We start from the raw sequence: 425 nt of genomic DNA, 5'->3' as shown, positions 1-425 counted from the left end.
ATCCCGGGGGGGGCCCCGGCAGCGCTGCGCCCTGCCCGGCCCCGCCGCCCGCACCCCCCTCCCGGCCGGCAAACCTGAGCCACATTTAACTTATTCACCCTTGTAAATATGTAGAAATTAGTTAGTTTTCTGCCTTTTTTTTTTTCCCTTGAGCCTATATTTTGCTTGGTGATTTAAGAAAAAGAAAAAAAAAAAACCCCAAAAATCCTTTAGAAAAGAAAAAAAAAATACACGAGTCTTAAAAGTTTGTATGTAATAGCATGCAAATAATATCCGAGTTAATTTAACGATGTTGGGAAGAAGCCGAATGCACTATATACAGGAATCAATTGGGTTAAATAATACTGTTTTATAGAGATTTAAAATTATCTATGCTCTTAAAAAATAGTGGGGGGGGAGAGGTAACAATTCTAGGGTGACCTGAA

Source organism: Haliaeetus leucocephalus, unplaced genomic scaffold (genome assembly GCF_000737465.1).
Source record: "Haliaeetus leucocephalus isolate CR32 unplaced genomic scaffold, Haliaeetus_leucocephalus-4.0 Scaffold953, whole genome shotgun sequence".
Classification (NCBI taxonomy): domain Eukaryota; kingdom Metazoa; phylum Chordata; class Aves; order Accipitriformes; family Accipitridae; genus Haliaeetus; species Haliaeetus leucocephalus.
This window is presented reverse-complemented; position numbering follows the sequence as displayed.